At 47.4% G+C, this 20,637-nt stretch overlaps 1 long non-coding RNA gene across 1 annotated transcript; it reads left to right on the forward strand.

Annotated features, from left to right (window-relative positions):
• Positions 1-16,500: 16,500 nt before the first annotated feature.
• On the forward strand, positions 16,501-20,517 carry LOC113600576 (uncharacterized). The gene is made up of 2 exons (XR_003421622.2): positions 16,501-16,855; positions 17,345-20,517. It is a non-coding gene; the product is annotated as an uncharacterized LOC113600576 (long non-coding RNA).
• Positions 20,518-20,637: the final 120 nt, after the last annotated feature.

Below are 20,637 nucleotides of genomic sequence, written 5' to 3' on the forward strand. Positions count from 1 at the left end.
CCAAGCTTTGCTCCCGGAACATAACAGAATTAATAGACGGGTGAGGATCGGTGGGAGAGAGCAGGGGGCTCCCTGGTGGGGCAGATCCTTGAGAACAGAGTCATTTCCCTACCTCTGATGCTGAGAAGATTTGTTCAGGAAGGAAACACGGAAGCAGAAAGAGGCCAGGGGGAAGTGCACAAGCTTCCTGGCTCTCTCTCAGTTTAATTCCATTTAGAAAGGGTTATCAAGACACAGAAATTGCAGTAATTGTTGGTTTGGGGTCAGAGGGGAGAATGAAGTTAGGTACAGAAAACATGGTTCTACGATGTCTTTTGTTTCCATCATGGGTCCAGGTCCCTCATCAGTATGGTGATTTTGCAAGTATATGATGCCAACCACAACACAATTTAATCTAGACTAACTGAATTTAGATCTTAAAAGTAAGTGCAACTCTTTACCTCCAAGGTCATCCTCCCCAAAGCCCATAACTCCAGAGTAATCCTTAGAGAAGCATCAGAAAAATCCCACCTGAGGAACAACATTCTACAAAATACCCACCCAGTACGCCTCAAGACTGTCAAGGTCATCCAAAATGAAGTCCTAGAAACTATCACAGCCAAGAGGAACCTAAGGAATTATGATGCAAAATGTAATGTACTATTCTAGACGGAATCCTGGAATAAGAAAAGGACATTAGACAAAAACTAAGGAAATCTAAATAAACTGTGAATTTTAGCTATTAATAATATATCAATATTGGCCCATTAATTGCAAAAAAAGAAAAAGAAAAAATACCATTCTAATATAAGACAATGCTAGACAAAACGGGGTACACAGTATATGGGAAGTCTCTGTACTATCTTTGCAATTTTTCTGCAACTCTAAAACAATTCTAAAATATACAGTTTATTATTTTTTTTTTTACAAAAATCACTGCAGAGCATTTTCTAAAATGTCAACCACCTTTTCCCACTCACTACCCCCTCCAAAATGTAGCTGGTCACCAAGATTTTAACACATCAAAGATTTCACCTGCCTTGTGTCTCTTCCTCCCAAAGTGTCACACCACCATTTAAGGTTGAAGACAGTTGGGGTGGGTTGGGGAAATGATCCATTTCTGGGCTGTCCCCCATTTCATTATTTCAAAAATTAAAATGACTCTAATATTTTTAGCTACAAACTAACAATTTGCCTATCCAAACTTGACCATTTATGTAGGCATGTAAAAAAAAAAACTATTGCGATTTTATTGCAGGCCAAGCTTCCAGAACTTTCCATGAGAAAGGCAAACATCGCCCCTTCCCTCCTGGGGCTTATAGTTACATCCCAGGATGCATGGTAAACAAGTGAGCCAATAAAGGGATGAGGGTGTGACAGACCAAGAGAACTTCTGCTCAGAGTCTGCTCCAAGTGCAGTGGTGGGTGGTCAGGAGCCATCCACACCCTTTGGCCTCACCTCTCTTTGGGCCAGAAAGATGGCTAACTGAGGTTTGATATAGCCTGTGGCATTCAGGTTAGAGCTGTTTCTAGCCCAAGTGATTTGGGTCTGAATTTTATCCTGACGGCAAGAAAAGATTTCTTATGTGGCCCCATTACTTTGAAAAATCATTAATAACCCTTCACCAGAAAATTGCACTCCTTGGGGTGCCTGGGTGGCTCAGTTGGTTAAGCATCTGACTCTTGGATTCGGCTCAGGTCATGATCTCGTGGCTTCATAGGTTCAAGCCCCAAGTCGGGCTCTGTGCTGACAGTGTGGAGCCTGCTTGGGACTGACTCTCTCTCTCTCTCTCTCTCTCTCTCTCTCTCTCTCTCCCCTCCCCACCCCACTCACGCTGTCTCTCTCTCTCAACTAAATAAAATAATTTTTTAAACTTAAAAAAAAAAAAGAATTAAAAAAAAAAAAAGAAAAATACACTTCTTGAGTGTCCAGGGAGTATCAGCTGCTGTGCAAGGAGATAGTGATATTGTGACAAAAGGCTCAAGTAGCTCAAAGTCTAGCGTCAGATGCAAACCAGAAAACAAACCATGAAAATACAGTGTGAGGGGTGCTGTGGTATAGAGCCGAGACCCACCAGGCATCCCAGAGCCAAATGCCCTGAGTGGAGGCTTCTTTAAAAATCAACTTTAGGGGCACCTGGATGGCTCAATCAGTCGAGCATCCAATTCTTGGTTTCGGCTCAGGTCACAATCTCACAGTTCACAAGATCAAGCCCCATGTCAGGCTCCACACTGTCATCTTGGAGCCTGCTTGGAAGTCTCTCTCTGTCCCTCTCCCACTCATGGTGCGCTCGCTCTCTCTCTCTCTCTCTCTCTCTCTCTCAAAAAATAAATAAACTTGAAAAAAATAAAGCATTTTTTAAATAAATAAATAAATAAATAAATAAATAAATAAATAAATAAAAATCAACTTTATTAAGGAATAATTTTCATAAACAAAACACATCTGTTTTAAGTATACATTTCTATGAGTTTGACAAATGTATGTACCTGTGTAACCACCACCACAATCATGATGTAGAATATTTCTATCACCTTAAAAATTTCCTTTCTACATTGTTATGCTCAATCCCTGCCCTCTGCACTCCCAAACCCTGGAAACCACTGATTGGTTTTCTGTTATTATAGTTTTGCCTTTCCTAGAACTTTCTGGAATCATACAGTGTGTAGTCTTTTGTTTCCAGCTTCTTTCATTTAGCCTAGTGCTTTTGAGATTCATCCATGTTGTTGTGTGTATCAGTGCATTCCTTTTTTGCGGCCGAGCAGTAGTCTCTCGTGTGAATGTACCACAGTTGGCTTATCTATTCACCAGTTGATGGGCACTTGGATAGATTCCAATTTGGGGCTATCGTGAATAAAGCTGCTATTCACCTCAGTCTTAAAGGACAATGGAAGTTAGTCAGTTAGAGAAGAATGTTCCAGAAAGTGACATCAGCAAAGGGAGGAAGAGGAGGATGAGGCTGGAGAAAGAGACAGAAGGAACAGCAAGGGTACCAGTGCTAAGGGAAGGCAATGGTAAGACATGGAAAGACTTTCAGCAGGAGGCTCACTTGGTACAGCATGCAAATCGGAGTCTAACGATGACCTCCAGAGGGTTGGAAGTAGGTGCTCGTGATGCCTGCCAGACATCCAGGTAAGGAGACTTAATGAGAAGTGGGAAAAGATCTGTGCTAAATAAACAGTTGGTATATAATGGTTAAAGCCATGGGTGTTGCTGAGAGCAGCCAGGCAGAGCACATGGAGTGAGGAGTTATTGGGTGCTCGTGTGTCTCTCCATAAGCATGGAAGAGCCAGACTGAGCATCGTGCAGTAGTTAAGAACATGAACTCTGGATCTAGACTTCTGGGCTTCAAATGCCAGCTGTGTGACAGGGGGCAAGTCACTTGGTTCATTTCCTTATCCATAAAATGGATTATACTACACCTATATCTTTGGGCTGATATACAGGTTAACCGAGTTCTTCATGCCTAGATCTTAGAACATCATCAGATACTTGCACATAAAAAGTGCTCCATAAGTTGCAGCTATTATTAATACTAAAAATCTATAATGTAGGTACCAGAGAGACCTCAAGTTGAATGTCATCTCCATTCATGACAAGCTGAAAGACACTAAGAAATGCAACATCTCTGAGCTGAAAGTCCCGTACGTGAAAAATGAGGATAATAATTGTTACCTCAGAAGTTATTGGAAAGAGTAAATGAGTAGAAGATTAAAAGTAGAAACCATCAGAAACCTTTCCCTACAGGGTTAATTTTTGTTCCCTCCTCCCTTCCTCTATGTTCCCATGGAACACTATCCATTTCCTTTCCCGCACTTTCCTCACCACTAGGATGACCTGTTGGCTGATGTATTAGTCAGGATGAGCTAGGTTATGCTGCAGTAACAAACAGCCCCAATTCTCAGTGGCCCACAACAGCACAGGTTTATTTTTCATTCACCCTATGTGTCCAGCACAGATTGGTTGCCCCTCTGCTCAGCTTCACTCTGGAACCCAACTGGACAGCCCATATGGGAGATATTGCTGGTTGTCATGAGAAAGAGAAAAGAAAAATAGTTTAAAAAGGTGTTGACTTTTAAGGCTTCCACCCAGAAGTAATACACATTCATTCTTTTCCCATTTCATCGTTCAAAGCACATTAAATGACCACATGGGTGCTGAACAGGACAAAGATGGGCAAGCCTCCTAAAGGAGGGACAATAATACTCTATCACAAACAGTCTGTATCGGCCACTAAACTGAGAGCTTCTGGAAAGAAGCACTGGGCACTAGTCACAGCCATGCTCCCTGGCTTGGCATCATGCCCTTGAGGTTTGGTGAACTAAACAAGACCAAGAGTTCTTTAATTGGGCCTGGAGACATAAGTTTACTCTGCCCCAAGGTGGAAAGCCCTCCTGTAGTCGCTGCTTCTGTAGAAAAGGGAAAGCGCCTGCTGTCATCAGAAGACAAGTCCCTTTTCCAAGTCACCAGAAGGCAGTGTGTGTCTGATGACAGGTAAGGAAACTCCCACGGGTGCTGGTGGCTCCCCAGGGAATCAAGCACCTTTTTATGTGGGCACAAGAACGATAATTCAGCAAGTGCCTTACAAGCATTGTTTCATTTGATTTTTGAAACATGCCTGTGAAAGCTATGACGCAGTCAGGTAGCAGCAACCCCAATGGGCAGATGAGGCCATCAAGACAGCGGAAAGCCCCACGCATTGCCTATAAAAGTATAAAATGGCGTACGGGCACCCGGGTGGCTCAGTCTGTTAAGTGTCTGACTTCGGCTCAGGTCATGATCTCACAGTTCCTGGGTTCAAGGCCCACATCAGGCTCTCCGCTGTCAGCGTGGAGCCCTCTTCGGGCCCTCTGTCTCCCCCTGTCTCTGCCCCTCCCTCACTTGTGCTCTCTCTCTCTCTCAGAAATAAGTAAACATTAAAAAATGTTTTAAAAAGCATAAAACGGTGCAGCCACTGTGGAAACAGTACGGCAGTTCCTCCAAAAATAAACATAGAATTACCACACAGTCCAGCAATTCCACCTCTGGGTATACACCCAAAAGAGGTAAAGCAGGGACCCAAACTGATATCGGCACACCCAGGTTCATAGCTGCATTATTCACAACAGTCAAAAGGTAGAAGCAACCAAGAGTTCACGGACAGATGAATGGAGAAACAAACTGTGGTTTACGCATACAATGGAATATTTATTCGGTCTTAAGATGCAAGGAAATCCTGGCACACGCTACAACGTGGATGAACTTTGAAGACATTATGCTGAGTGAAATACTGTCACAGACGGACAAATACTGCGCGATCCCACTTATATATGAAGTGCTCAGAAGAGTCCAGTTCCCAGAGACAGGAAGTAGAATGGTGGCTCCCAGAGGCAGGGGGCGGGGGGAGAATGGGAAGTGAGTGTTGGCACGGGAACAGAGTTTCAGTTTGGGAAGATGTAAAATATTCCGGAGATGGATGGTGGCTGTGGTTGCACAACAGTGTGAATACAGTTAATGCCACCGAAATGCACGCTTAAACATGGTTAAGATGGTAAATTTTATGTTATGTGTGTTTTACCACAGTGATAGTAATAATAAAAGGACGGAGTAAAGTAACTCACCCAAGGGCACCTGGACAGGAAGAGTAAGACTTGGGCCTAGAAAGCGGAGGCCAGGGTTTATCTTCCAATACCACGTGGCTTCTCACTGTCACTGGCTCCTTCTCTGTGCCAACCTGCATATCCTGCCTCCCTCACCCACAGTTCCCTCAGCACCTGACTGTGGGATATCTCCTTTACCCAGACCTAATCCTGGTAGCTAGAACACAGTGTCCTATGTCATTGATTCACTCACTCATTCATTCATTCATTCATTCAACAAAGAGTATCAGAACATCCACTATGCGTCAGGCTTTCCTTATGCTCTAGGTGTTAGCCATGAATAGAGCCCAGTCCTAGCTCTCTAGGCTAGACACTTTCAGTGCACAAAGTACTGGAAAATAGTGATGACCAGGAAGACACAGGAATGCAAAGGAGAAGGCTCTCGACTCTGCCTGGAGACATCAGGGATGGCTTTTAAGTGGAGAAGACATTTAATCTGAGCCTTGGAACATAAGCAGGAGTTTTCCAGGAGGAGAAGGAGGAATATATTCCATATGGAAGGAGCACTGGGTACAAAGTCACAGCAACAAGACAGAAGTGGTGGCCGAGGAACCCGAAGTCACTGAGGCCAGGCCAGCTACTCGGGAAGTTGAGAAGTTTTCAGGACCATATCACATCATGGGGGACCTGCTATGTCAGGGTAAAGAGTCTCACTTTCTTCTTATGGGCAATGGGGAGTCATTGCAGGATTAAGCGGGGGAATGGCATGATTAGAGTTGCATTTTAGAAGCACTATATAGGATAGCTTATAGAAAGTCAAGGCCAGGGGCGCCTGGGTGGCTCAGTTGGTTAAGCATCCGACTTCGGCTCGGGTCATGATCTCACAGTTTGTGAGTTCAAGCCCCACGTCGGGCTCTGTGCTGACAGCTCAGAACCTGGAGCCTGTTTCAGATGCTGTGTTTCCCTCTCTCTCTGCCCCTCCCCTACTCACGCTCTGTCTCTCTCTCTCTCTCTCTCAAAAATAAATAAACAATAAAAAAATTTAAAACCAAAAAAAAAATGAAAGTCAAGGCCAGAGAAAGGAGGTTCAACCACACAAATGTTGTCAAAGCTCAGGCAAGACATAAGAAAGGCCTCAACCAGGAGATGACAATGGCTATGAAAAGATGGAGCCCACTGTCTGCATAGGATGGAGATTTTTCTGTGGTTCACTGCTCTGTGCTCACTAGCTGGCATACAGCGGGCTCTCATATATACTTATTAAATGACCAATAATCGTTAACACCAGTTAGGAAGCAGAGGGATAGGACTTTGAATGAGCAGGTGGACACTGAAAGAATGTGGGATTGTGGAAAAGCAGAATCTAAAATGATTCCCAGGGTTTCGTGTTGAGCAACCAACTAGGCTGATTGATGTCTGCGTCTCATCAAGACAGGGAACTTGAAAGTGGGAGAAATGTTAGATTGGACAATGATGCACACAGCTTTGGGCTCTCCAAGTCCGGAGACGGTTGATCATCTGGGTGGAGATGGCAGACACCCAGATGGAGGTGAATGGACAGATCCGGAGTTAGGCAGCGAGATCCAGGCTGGAGAGAGGCATTTCCTCTGGGAACAGTAGGCTTTACCATTTGGGGCCAAATTTCCTTTTCAAGCCAGGGAAGCAGTAGGGCCTCTGCTATCCTCCTCCCCCTGGGAAAATCCCAGAGAAGGTGGTACACACCAGCCCTTGCAGATTTGGCCTCTCGGCCTCTGGCCACGCTCTTCCCTCCTCAAAGCAAGCCGCCATGCTTCACTTCCTCTTTCCATCTGCTCGGCCTCCAGGAGGATCCTACCTCCCTCCTCTGCCCTGGAGCTGCCCCCAGCCAACCCAGCCCACGGGAATCTCACTTCTTCCACATCCCAGATTCTGGCGACATCTGCGTGGACACCAACACTGTGCCCTTTAATGCTATAGTGGTGTTCCTTTGGGTCTGGGCACACGTCACGGCTCATCCAACTCCCACTGAGTGCCCAAGCCTATGGCACGGCTGTCTACTTGCCCACTGACTGGCCTGGTGCAGGCTTCCACCTCCAGTACCCTCTGGAGTAAGGACAGCAGCCTCCTCACCCGTGACCCACCTACAATCTTGCCTCCTCTCCGGATCAATGGTCCATCTACTGAATCTCCAGCCCTTCTGCTAAAGCCATCTGCCTACACACAAGTCTGCCAACATCCCTCCCCTACCCCAAAGCTTCCTAGAGTTCAGCAAGGCCACAGGACCAAAGCCAGACTCCTCAGCCTCGCTATGAACTTTCTTTGAGCTAGCCCCAACCTACCCTTTCAGTCTGAGCCTCTGCTCTGATGCCCCTGCCAACATGACACTCTGGCTGATTTCACTTCCCCTCCAGAGCCCGGCTCTGTCATCTACCAGCCATGTCACCATGGGCAAGTTCTGGAAGCTCTCTGGGCCTCGGTGGAATGAGGATAGTAACAGTATAGTACCCTTATAGGAATAGGGATGGTAACAGTCCTCTAGGACTGTTGCAAGGATTAAACGAGTTAATATTTGCAAAGTGTAACAGGGCCGGGCACATAATAATGCTGGGTCTGTGGTTATTATCGACACCACAGCTCCCTCCCTCCAGCACCTCCTTCCCCAGCACCCACATTCACAGAGTACAGCCCTCTGTCCTTGAAGACCCCTCTGACATGAGCTTCCTCCACGACTGCTACCCAGACCTGTCTGCATCATCTCAGGACCACAGGGCTTTCCGCTCACCCATCACCAGACAGTAAGGGCCTGTGGTTGGACACTGCAGCTCGTTCCCTTCTGGAACCCCCACAGCCCTCAGCTGAGCTCCAGTCTGGTACCTATACGGCAGCATGATTCACAAAACCGGAGTCTGACAGTCTCAAGTTCACGCTCTGGCTCGTATGCTTACTAGCTGTGCACACGTGGGTACGTTACTTAACCTTTCTGAGCCCCAATTTCTACATTAGGAATGAGGACGCCCATCTCACTCTCACCGAGTTGCTGTGGGGACAAATCCGATAACGTCTGGAGACCCTGACATGGTTTCTGGCACAGAGGAGGCCCTCGGCCAAGGGCAGTTTCCCTTCCACTTGTAATACGTGTCGAATTCACGTCTTCCAAAGTTTGAACGTAAGCACCCAGAGTGCAGGGATCATCCCTCGGTCCTATAAATGAGAAGATATGTGCGCCCATGGTAGGTGCTCAATAAATACGGGAGCCACAACAGTACTAAGCTTGAAAGAAACAGCTTCCTGTGAAGTCCCTCCTCGGTCCCGAGGTCAAAGTGGCAAGGGTGGACATCTAAGTGGCTCTGGAGGAGGGCAGGCGATGTCGATGTTGGGGCTGGAAGGCGATGAGTTTTATTTGTTGCTAACCTGCTTCTGGCAAAACCCCTGCGACCCGCCTCCTTCTGAAAGTGGAATAAACAAGGCTGCTTCCAGGGCTCCCAGCGTCCTGTCCCTTTGCCACCGCAGAGGCTCCAGACGCAGCCAGACCCAGCAGCATCTCCCTTCTGGCTACAGGGGGGAGAGGAGACGCCATCCGTGTCCTCGCTCCAGCTCTGTTTGATTGGCGAGGCGAGGCCGTCCCCGCAGGCTGCACTCCGCGGCCCACGCCGGGCTGCTGTGTGGCATGTCCCGGCCGCCCTCTCGCCGCCCTCTCGTTCCCTAACGCTTTCCTCATCTGACGTTTACGCAAGACGAGCACAGATCTCTGAGAACACCAGAAGAAACACCCCACCGGGCACCTCCCTGGCCAGCCGGCACCCCCCTTTTGGGCGGGTGGTTTCCTCATGGAGGTCCTCGATGTCATTGTCATTGCCTCGATGTCATTGCAGGCCACTTGGTGGGTCACTCAGAGCTCCGCTCCTCAAACGAGGCTTCCTCCAATCTATGCCTTCACCCCTTCTCTGCCCTCTCTCACAACGGATTGGAAGTTCTATTCTGTATAGAATTACATTTCTCTGTCTTGCTGTGTGTATAGTAGATCTTTCGGGAAATGTTCCTGTAACAATTGGACAATCGATCGAGCGATAGATGGATACAGATAAAACTTAGTTTCTATCACATATAAAAGTTAACTTCAGGTCTCGAAATTCATCATCGACCTGAATATGAAACTTAAAATTCTAAAGCTTTTAGGAAAAAAAGTAAATGCAAGATAGGTAACAATCTTCGTATCACCGGGTCAGGCAGAACTTTTCTTATAACAGAAAATATGTAAACCATAAAGGAAAAAAGTGGCAAATTGGCCTTAATAAAAATGTAAAACCCTTTTCGTTTGTTTGTTTTGTTTCTTAACTTCCACATCTGAGCGAAATCATATGGCATTTGTCTTTCTCTGACTGACTTGTTGCATTTAGCTTAATCCTCTCTAGATCCATTCATGTTGTCGCATATGGTAAGATTTCATTCTTTTTCACAGTGGAGTAATGTTCTATTATATATGTATACCACATCGTCTTTATCCAAACAAACAAACAAACAAACAAACAAAAACAGACTCTTAACTGTAGAGAACAAACTGACAGTTACCAGAGGGGCGGTGGGGGGGGGGGGATGGGTGAAATAGGTGAAGGGGATGAAAAGCACGCTTGTCATGATGAGCACTGAGAAATACAGAGAATTGTTGAATCACGATATTCTCCACCTGAAACTAATATAACACGGTATATTAATTACGTTGGAATTTTAAAAAATCAATAATTTTTTTAAAGCTAAAACTTCACTTCCTCAAAAGGTACTCTTCAAGAATGTGAAAAGACAAGTTAAAATTTTTTAAGTTTATTTATTTATTTTGAGAAAGACAGAGACACTGTGAGTGGAGGAGGGGCGCAGAGAGAGAGAGAGAGAGAGAGAGAGAGAGAGGGAGAGAGAGAATCTCAAGGAGGCCCTGTGCTGTCAGCGCAGAGCCCAATGTGGGGCTCGAACTCACAAAACCGTGAGACCATAACCCGAGCTGAAACAGAGTCAGACGCTTAACTGACTGAGCCACCCACGCGCCCCAAAAAGACAAGTTATAGACAAGGAAGACCTATCTGCAAAACACACATGTATTGGATGAAGAGCTTGTCTCTGGAATATAAAAAAATTTCCCACAACTCAAAAAGAAAACAAACATCCTAACTGAAAAGTAGGCAAAACTTGAGCAGAGATTTCACCAAAGAAGAGACGGAGTTGGCAGACAAGCCCAGGAAAAGACGCCGGACCTCATTAGTCATTGTGGAAATGGAATCTAGAACCACGACGAGATACGTGACACATGTACTGAATGGCTATAATATTAAATAAGTGATTTCTTAGCAAGGTAAACATACAATCCAGGAATCCCACTTCTAGGTATTTTTCTGGAGAAATGAAAACATACACCCACACAAAGATACGTCCATTAATGGTTATGGCAGCTTTACTCCTAACCCCAAATTGGAAACAACCCAGATGTCCTTCAACTGATGAATGGGTAAACAATATGTGGTATATCCACACAATGGAATATTACTCAGCAATTAAAAAGAAAAAAAGAACATGGGGCTCATGGGTGGTTCAGTCAGTCAGTTAAGCATCCACTCAGGTCATGATCTCACAGACCATGAGTTTGAGCCCCAAGTCGGGCTCTGTGCTGACAGCTAAAAGCCTGGAACCTGCTTCAAGTTCTGTGTCTCCCCGCCTCTGCCCCTCCCCCACTGACACGTTTTCTCTCTCTCTCTCTCTCTCTCTCTCTCTCTCTCTCAAAAATAAATCAACATTAAAAAAAATTTTTTTAAACAAATTGGTATACATACAATAAACAGCATAGAGGAATCTCAAAAGCATTCCGTGAAGTGGAAGAACACAGACACGAAAGATTATATCCATATGGCTCCCAGATTTGCTTGACGATGGAAGCATTTGTCAAATCTCATCCTCCTATTCACTACACAAGGGTGAATTTTACTGTAGGGAAATTATATCTTGATGAATTTGACTTTTAAATAAACAATAGACTAAAATAAATAAATACAGTAAAAGGTAAATCTGATGGTACTTGTCCTTCACATCATGAGGACAAAATGACAATAATAACAGCCAACATGCAGCAGGCACTGTCCCCATTTTGCCACATTGTCTCACGTAAGCCTCAAACAATCCTTGCAGGTCCTTAAGCACACCAAGCACTTTCCTGTCTCAGAGCCTTTGCACTTGCTGTCCCCTTTATGTTCCACTAGACAACTCATCTCCCGCATATCTCTAGTCTCTATTCAAGTGTGACCTCCTCAGAAGCAGCTTTTTTTCCAAAAAGGTATCTAAATGTTCTATCCAAAATAGCTCCCCAATGTATCACTCTCTGCCCCCTACCTACTTTTCTTTTCTTCACAGAGCTTAGTACTATCTGCCATTATATGGTACACTGTTTATATCTCTCCATAAGAATGTCATTCTTTCACTCACTCCTTCTTCAATTGGACCAACACCCACTGAGTGCCTACCCTGGAGCATATGTGGGCAAAGTCAAAGCTCCAGGAGGCAGACAGTTGCCCCAAGGCTGAGATAGTGTTGAGCAGGTTCCTGTCTCTTCCCACAACCCCTCTCATCCCGATAGAGGTCTCCACAAGACGCTTTCCTGTTTTAGGGTCACAGAAGCCTCATCCTGGAAAGAGCACCCGTCTAGGAGTTAAAATACCTTTACATCAGCCTTTCCAACATCCCCCTGGAGACCCTGAGCCATGTGCCCCCCTAACAGGGCCTCAGTGTCCCCACTAATAAAATGATTTAGACCTGTGGTTTTCAAATGTTAACATGAGTAGGAATGCCCTAAGAAACTGATTAAAAATGCATGTTCCTTTCCCAGAAAATATGATTCAGTAGATCATGGGTGGGGTCAGAGAATCAGCATTCTTAACCCTCACCCCGCACAATCTCAGGCAGGTGGTCTAGGAAATAAATTTGGGATATGAGTAATGTTCCAACTGTTTTTCAGCTGCAAAAATCTTCCTCCAGATAAAATTTTACCCAGAAAACCACATATATCTGAGAGGATCTGAGCAGGGGAAGGGAGCAGAACGATGCTGGTTCCTCTTCAAGTGCTTCCTCTCATACTCTCCATCCCACCATTCTGTGGCCCCAGACACCCTAGGGTTCCTTGGAACAGAGTTTGAAAACCACCACTCTAGAGGTCCCGATTCAATCATTGAATAAATATTTGTGCACATTTGTCATGTGCTAGGCACCATTCCAGATACTAGGTATCCAACAGTCAACACAACAGAGAAATCCCTGCTCTAACAGATTTCACATTTATGGGGGCAACTTGCATGGGACGGTATGCATGTATTAGCTCATTTATTTCTCACCAGAACCGCACCAGACAACTACCAACATTTGCCTTATTTTACAGAAGAGGAAACTGAGGCCCAGGGAGATTAAATAACTTGCCCAATGTCATAGTCCAAGACTTGAACCCAGAGATTTTAACTCTGGCCGACATGCTCTTCTGAAACCCTGCCCAGTTCTCTATGAGCCCAGGAGGTATGTGGGAGCCCACGCAGGGAACAGGGGCCTGTCTGCCTGCCTCTCCGCACGTAGGTTCAAACCAATCTCTTTAGCACTCAGGCCCTAGGGGGTTAAGACTCCAAGCCTGGGCTCCAGGTGAAACTAGATCCCACATGACTTCAAGTTGACGCAAGTGGCCTTCTCTACCTGCAGGGACGCTGAGAAGCTCATCCCTGGGGTATGGAAGAATGTTCTCTCTGGACCAGGTGCTGAGTTTATTCTGGTTGCCTCTATATCGCTTGGCCAGCTGGCGGCAAAGATATCTGTGTCCAGCAGCTCTGCTGGTATTCCTAAGTAGACGGGTGACATCGATATGTCTGCAATTAGAACATCAGCACCGAGTTAGGAAGCAGAGTGGGGACGCAGCCAAGGGAATGCTGGGTTAGAGTGGAACACACATGGACAGATGAACTCTTCCAACAGGAGGTGGGGCGGCGGGGGGTGCTTAGAGGTCACTTACACCCGAGTTGCTCACTGCCAACAGGGAAACTGAGGTGCAAAGGGAGGAGGCGGCTGGTGTAGGATCGTCCCAACTGGGTTCTCAGGCTCCTGTCATTGCATCCAAGGTACAGAGGGACAGGATTGGGGATGGGTTGGAGGCAAGGAGACCCGAGGCCATATCTCGGGCCCACATTTTGCTAAGCTTTGGGACCTTGAGCGCTGAACATCTGAGTCCCATCTGTACAGTGGACATGAGAACATCCCTCAACGATGCCATGAGGATCCGAAGAGATCATTCATTCAACACACCGGATGCCAAGCAGCTACTCAAAACAGTACTTTCTCTGCACTCCCCTCCTTCCGGATTTACCCAAAGTAGACCCGTTTTCAGGAATTAGCTCATCTCAACTGAGACCTAACAGGTCTGTATTTGGAAATGGGTTTCAACCCCATGCTGCTCTGATTGTGGTTGGTAGACTAGCGGCATTGACTTCACCTGGGAACAGGTTGGAAATGCAGATTCTCAGGCCCCACTCCAGCCTCAGTGAATAGAATCTGCATCTCTTTTTTTTAATGTTTATTTATTTATTTTTCAGAGAGAGAGAAAGAGAACAGGGGACGGGCAGAGAGAGAGAGAGGGAGACAGAGAACCCTGAGCAGGATCCACGGAGCCCGGCACTGGTCTTGAACACACAAACCATGAGATCGTGACCTGAGTCGAAAGCCAGAGTCAAAGGCTTAACCAACTGAGCCACCCAGGTGCCCCAGAATCTGCATCTTAACAAGATCCCCCACGCCCACTCACGAGAAGCATTGTTTAGTATATTTTTCTGATGGGTTGACTTACTGCCTCTGACCATCTTTGACCCTGGTTATTGGTAACCAACATTTATTGTGCATTTTGTGTACGTCAGGGAAACGCTCTCCAGGCAGGATCTTATTTCAACTGCACAATCTCAGGAGGTGAGAATTCTCACTAAGCCCATTTCACAAATAAGGCAACTGAAGCTGAGATGGCTAAGTACTTGGGCCACACCGCGGGCCTCTGTGACTCCAGGCTCCTCTCTTGGCCACCCTACTGGCTAGAAGTGAACTACCCCTGCCTCAGCAGACGCTGGCCATGTGTCAATTGTTTTAATCCCTTCTCTCCTTGTGGGATCCCAGTGAGATCTCCGTTTTCGGAATCAAGGTAGTATCCACAAAATGGCAGTTTCAAGTCACCCCCCCCACCCCTCCCCCCACCAGGGTGAGTTTTCTGACACCCCAGAGGAGCTGGACAGCTGGACGAGGTCAGAGAAGCCAGACTGCTTGCTCCTGAACGACTAAGATCAAGGTCAGCAGGCCCCCAGGTGGTAGGAAGGCCGACCCCCTAGGCACTGCCCTGTTCCCTGCCATTTTACCCTCCCCTCCAAGCTGTACCCCAAAACAGCCAAAACTCTGACTTTGGCGAGCGCGCGAACCGGAAGAGAAAGAGCAGGGAAGACAAAGGAGGGAAGGGAAAATGCTTAAGAATGACAAGAGGAACACTAGTCTCTGCCTACCGTCCGGACCGGGCCCTTGGTGTGATTTATCACCAACCCTGCTGGAGGCCTGCAGCTCTTATGGTTATGTATCATTTTATGGATGAGGAAATTCTGGGTCAGAGAGGTTTTGCAATTTGCTGAAGGTCACAGAGCAAATAAGTAGCTAGGCTGGGATCCAAATCCGGGTTTGTCTGCCCTCCCAGCCTGGGTTCTTTATACCGCGAAGCGATCTGCCTGAGTTTCAAGCCAGCTGTGTGGCACCTTGGGGCTGGGGCTGGATACACAGCATTTTTTCACGTATTTTTCACGGCCACGGCCTCTGTTGTAGATGTTCTCACTGCCGTTTCGGTTATGACTGCGGCCGAGGCAGGGAGCGGTCGGCCGACTTGTCCGGGCCCTCCAGCCAATTAGCGACAGAGCCAGGGTTTGCTGCTGGGTCTTTCTAATCCCGAAGTTCAAACCTCTGCATCTTTACCGCTAACTTCGCAAAGTGTCAAATGCCCAGCATCCTCTCTCAGGAGAGGTCGGGGCACACAGACATGGTAGAACTTGAACTGTGCAGATAAAATATAAAAAGTGACGCCTGCCGAAATGGGGCAGCAGGCCACCCGCCTGTTAAAGGCATACTCTTTAGAGTGAGCCGCTCCACGCTCGGATCCCATTCACTACCTGTGTGACCTTGAGCAAGTTACTTAACCTCTCTGGGGTTTCCCGTACTCACCTGGAAGATGGGACAAATAAGAATTCCTGCCTCCCGGGTGCCTGGGTGGCGCAGTCCGTTAAGCATCTGACTGTGGCTCACGTCGTGATCTCGCAGTTTGTGAGTTCGAGCCCCGCGTCGGGCTCTGTGCTGACAGCTCGGAGCCTGGAGCCCACTTCGGATTCTGTGTCTCCTTCTCTCTCTGCCCCACTCAGGCTCTGTTTTTCTCTCTCTCTCTCTCTCAAAAATCAATAAACACTGAAGAAAATTTTTAAAAAAAGGATAGCTGCCTCACAGAGGGGTCTTGGGAATGAAACGAGTCTGTGCTCATCAAGTGCTGAAGCAGGGCTGGGCGAGCACCAAGCTCCAGACGTGTGGGCTCCTCTCGTGCCTCTAATGACTCCTTCTCTCTGCTCCCGGCAGGCACCGGCTGTTGAGCTGCGCGTCCGAGAAATACGGAGCGTTCCGGGGGGGGGGGGTGGCTGCCAGGGAAATGTCATGCGCAGGTTCGTTTCCCCAGCGAAGAAGGAAGAAGAATGCTCATCAGCAGGAGCTCAGAAACCCAACTGTAACGCCAGCGACGTAGAAAGAAAGTTCCAGATACAAAACGAGCCTCGACGGCCGACTGGCCGCTCTTTCCCGTCTCAGGCGCGGCTTCCCCGTCTCTAACACGAGCGTGAACCTGAACGAACTGCTTCCGGGCCACTGAGGGCTGCAGCAGCCCCGCCCCACCCCCTCCCCCCTCCCCGGGCGCAGGGCACAGAGTGAGGAACCGTCCCCCGGGGGGGGAGGAGGCAGGGAGCGGGTCTGCTGGCTCTCCGCGTCCCAGAGACCAGACACCCTCGGGCCTTGGAGCCCGGATGAGAAACGTGTCTGGAGTGTTCCGGGAGCCCCGACTCCCACGGGCCTTCCGCTTCAGACGGGGCGGGTTCATCCTTCCTTGGGCAGCTATTTCCCCTCTCACTCCCGCTGCCTTGGCGCTGGTGAGGCGGGGAACAGCCACCAGACTGGCTCACCGGCGGTGGCTGACCCAAGAGCCATGAGCAGATGAGGAAACTGCCGGAGACACTCAGTAGTCACCCATCTAAAGGTCAGACCTCGAAACTGATTTTTCAAAATGTCATGTCCTGTGTCAAGAAGAGCCTCTGACACGTTCCGTGGACACGCCTCACATTCAGCCCGTTGTGCTCTAGACGCGTTCTGGAAGGTCACACACAGCACACCAGCCAGCTCCCAGCAGGGCAGGGCCTGGGGAGGCTGGGGCCACGGTGTCCTTGCTGCTAGCTGGCTGTGGCTTCTGGGTCTCTGCCTTGATTTCCCCTCGCTGAAAGCGGGGGCAGTGTGGACTCAGTGTTTTTTATTCATGAACTCGTGATTTTGGAATAATTTTAGATTTCCAGAAAAGTCGCAAAGATAGCGTAAAGATCTTCGTGGCATTGGCTCCAGTGTCGCCATTTCAAGTTTCCATGGTACATTTGTCACGACTAAGAAACCAACACTGACACCAAATTATCGATTAAGCTCTAGATTTTGTTTGGATTTCACTCATTTCCCCGCTAATATCCTTTTTCTGTTCCAGGATATCGCATTGCACTGAAGACTAAATAGTTTATAAAGTTTAGAAAGTCCCCTCCCAGTTCCAAAAGCAAAGGGACAATAGGCCTTCATGGTGAAGTAAGAGCTCTGGGTGTGTTCATTAGCAAACGAAGGCTGTGCTGTGCGACTTTGGGCAAATCCCTTACCTTCTCTGAACCTCAGGCTCTTCATCTGTAAAAAGGGGACAATAGCGGTACTGCTCGATAGGGCTGCTGTGAGGTGATCACTTGTTAATTTACGTGAGGCACTTCTCAAGGCGCTCAGTATGCTCTGAGCAGTCTGTTGATAAATCTCAACTGGTAGAAATCACAGCCCAAAACCAGGACTGCTCCAGCATGCTTACGCTTCCTGGCAGAAAATGCCCCAGCAAAATGGCTGCTCCAAAAAGAAGACATGTCACGGGCCTAACACGTCAGACTCAATTTGCAAAGCCCAGGACGGGAATGGACAAAGACCTACAGTTACCAGGCCCGGGTTGGAGTCTGACACACCGCTCCCGCCACAGGACCTCAGGCAGCCTGTTCAACCTCTGGAACTCAGCATCCCCATCTGTTAAATGGGAACAAATCGCCCACCTTACAGGGTTGCCGAGAGAGAGAATGAGGTGCGTGCCATAAAACATCCAGGAAGATTGAGGTGTGATGTTTGGCTACATCTTTCTCTTCTGCGCCTTCTAGGAGCCACCAAGTCATTGACTGCGCTGGGGATCATTAGAGAAATCCACCAAAATCTGATACGGGCAGTTGTGGGGCGTTGGTAAGGAGATCCCACTCCTCTATTTTTTGAGGAGAAGGAAGGGGGTGATTTACTAAGCACTCACTTTCCCTGTCCCAGCCAGAGCTCTGCTGACAAGCCAGTTCCATAATCCTCGTCCCTACAATGCCTTTCCTTGTCCAGAGTAAAGTTAGACGGGAACCCAATCACTCTGCTGGACTGTTTTAAAAGGAAGCACGAAACTATTCCCATGGTCAGTCTGACAAGGATCCTTATAGGACCTGTTTTCACAGAATCACAGAACTGTTCGGTTTTCACAAAACAGCAGCTGAAGGGACGGAAGAAATCAAGGAGTATCACTCCCCTTTAAAGACAAGCAAATAAAGGGGCGCCCGGTGACTCAGTTGTTTGGGCTTCTGACTCTGGATTTCGGCTCAGGTCATGATCCCAGGGTCGTGGGATCGACACCAAGCGTGGAGCCTGCTTAAGATTCTCTCTCTCCCTCTGCCCCTCTCCCTCGCTCATGCTCTCTCTCTTTCTTTCAAATTAAAATATATATAAAGATGAGCAAATAAGAACCACAGTGGCAGATCTGCTTCTTCAAAGTCATACAGCAGAAGGGGTTCAGAGTTAGAACGATACCCCAGTCACAAGATTTCTGCTTCCCCGCTCATGGTTCCCTGAGCTGTCAGAAGACACCCATGCATCCAACATCCATTCATCCACCTGTCCATCTATGTTGACACTGGACACCTTCCTTGTGGCAAGCACTGCTCTGGGTTCTGGAGAGCCAAGGCTGAACAAGACTGTCACAGTCCCTGACCCCAGGGCGCTTCCCATTCCGTGAGCTAGAAGGACTGAGGTGGGGTCATCTGTTTGCCAAGGGTCTACAGTGCCTGGCACACGGTAGGTACACAGTAAGTGTTTATTGATTTATGTATCTCTCACCTTGTGGGACGCTCCCACCTTTATGACTGATGTGCTGGGTTGTTGTGACGAGACTAGTGGGGTAAAGGCTCAGTATTTGTAACTATCTCAAACCACCTTCTCCACTCATCATTCTACCAGAAGACTTCATGGGACAGTGTGCAGACACAACAACAACAACGTTGAGGAAGGAGTCCAAAGACCCAAGTTCGAGTCCCAGCTCCAAGCTGCTTACTCCTGAGTAACTACTGAAAGGCACTCATGCCTCAGTGTTCTCGTCTACAAAATGGAGCAAATAATATTTGACTTGCCTATTTCACTCAGCTGCTGGGATTACAAAACGGGGGAGGGAACTGGGTGGGGGAGGGAAAGAGTAACACTTCTAGAAAGTTCCACTATGAGTAAAAGGTTATGGAGATGTTACTTGAATGATTTGCTCATTCATTGAGAACACAAGGGGAATTACAAATGATCAGCTTCCCAGCCAGTGTTTGCACACTCTTGTTCCAAACTTCTATAATGGGACTGGTTGAAATCGCCCCTGATTTGTCCCTACCTTTGAAGAGATTACGTTCATGTATCTGCGGCATCACATGTCACCCCAGCCAATCCTGACCCATGTTTCTCTCCATTCGATGCATGTAACAACAGTACTCAGAGGTGTTGTAACCTTAATTGCTTGCAAAGTGTTTTGAAATCCTTAGATTAAAAAGCTCAGGGAAGTCCAAAGTATTACCTCTCTCTCTGTATGCCCAGGGAGCTAGGCCGAGCTTCGTCTGGATTTGTGGGAGCAAGGAGACACGACAATGCAGATTCTGAGGCTCCAGGAACTTTGGGGTTTAAGGGTCCTATTCCTGGGATGGCCCCAGACCAACCCCCAGCTTCCTAAGTTTCTAAGCTACTCAGGCATTTGGCCATTTCCCCCCACCCCGCGCTGCCTCTGATGTGTTTTTTCCATTTCTTTCAAGTTCCTGGGTCACGAGGCCTGAGTTGCATTTACTTTGGTGTCATAGGTCTCCGTTCTTGGGTGATCTCAGCCTGAGTCCTAGAAAAAGGCAATTGTGTCATCTGTAACTTCTGTATGCCTTTCCATTTAAACTTAGAACTCATTTCTTCCATTCTAATTTTTACTGTTAAAAGAGGAGTCACAATTCTGCCCCATGGGAGTGACCCTCGGGAGGGGGGGGGCGGGGCAGGGGTATCCCTTAGGAACTGAAAGGGACGGGGAGACGTTCCTGGGATCCAGGCAGTCTTTTGTGATCTGGATCCGACCGCTGGTTCTGCCACTGTCTTCCTGTTGGGTTTGTGAAAATTCAGAGCTGACCACTTTCGTGTGCATTTTTCTGCAGATTTGTTACACTTTACAACCTAAAGTTTTTTTCTTTTTTAAATCACTCTCGATGCTAATTTATTTCATTTAAAATCGATTCTGATGGAACAGTGAAGGTATTAACCTAATAAAAATCCTTTCTCTCTTTGCCTTTGTGTTTCAAAATAATGCCTTTAGTTTTTCCATCCTTTATTTCCATTTTTACACTTCCGGTGGGGGGAGGAAAGGTCTCAATTAGCCATTTTAACTAAGCCGAATGCCCCAGTGGGGCGGGGAGGCTAGATCCCAGCAGGAAGCTTGGGATG

This window comes from Acinonyx jubatus, chromosome F2 (genome assembly GCF_027475565.1).
Source record: "Acinonyx jubatus isolate Ajub_Pintada_27869175 chromosome F2, VMU_Ajub_asm_v1.0, whole genome shotgun sequence".
NCBI classification, from domain to species: Eukaryota; Metazoa; Chordata; class Mammalia; order Carnivora; family Felidae; genus Acinonyx; species Acinonyx jubatus.